Source organism: Buceros rhinoceros, unplaced genomic scaffold (assembly GCF_000710305.1).
Source record: "Buceros rhinoceros silvestris isolate BGI_N320 unplaced genomic scaffold, ASM71030v1 scaffold21559, whole genome shotgun sequence".
In the NCBI taxonomy this organism is placed as follows: domain Eukaryota; kingdom Metazoa; phylum Chordata; class Aves; order Bucerotiformes; family Bucerotidae; genus Buceros; species Buceros rhinoceros.
In genome coordinates, this window is record NW_010432390.1 from 6125 (window position 1) to 6442 (window position 318).

The following is a 318-nucleotide window of genomic DNA, read 5'->3' on the forward strand; positions in this document are numbered from 1 at the left end:
CGGGGCTGGGGAAGGGGATAACCTGGCCAAAGCATCCTGTTATCGGGACCTGGGGGCCTGCCCCAGGGCTAGGGTGCACTGGGCAGTCAAGGCAAGAAGCGCTCAGGTGGGGAAGGGGATAACCTGGCCAAAGCATCCTGTTATCGGGACCTGGGGGCCTGCCCCAGGGCTAGGGTGCACTGGGCAGTCAAGGCAAGAAGCGCTCAGGGAGAGGAAACCTGCCACCAACGCATCTTGGAGGGAAAAGGGAAACTGAGGCACACAGTGCTGCTGCAAGAGGGAGCCTCACCTCCACCAAGCAGTCGAACAACAGCCGGA

General features: G+C 61.9%; 1 protein-coding gene across 1 annotated transcript in view; it reads right to left on the bottom strand.

Annotated features, from left to right (window-relative positions):
• Positions 1 to 318, bottom strand: part of MICAL1 (microtubule associated monooxygenase, calponin and LIM domain containing 1) — a 9469-nt gene that overhangs the window by 5964 nt on the left and 3187 nt on the right. The window lies entirely within an intron of this gene.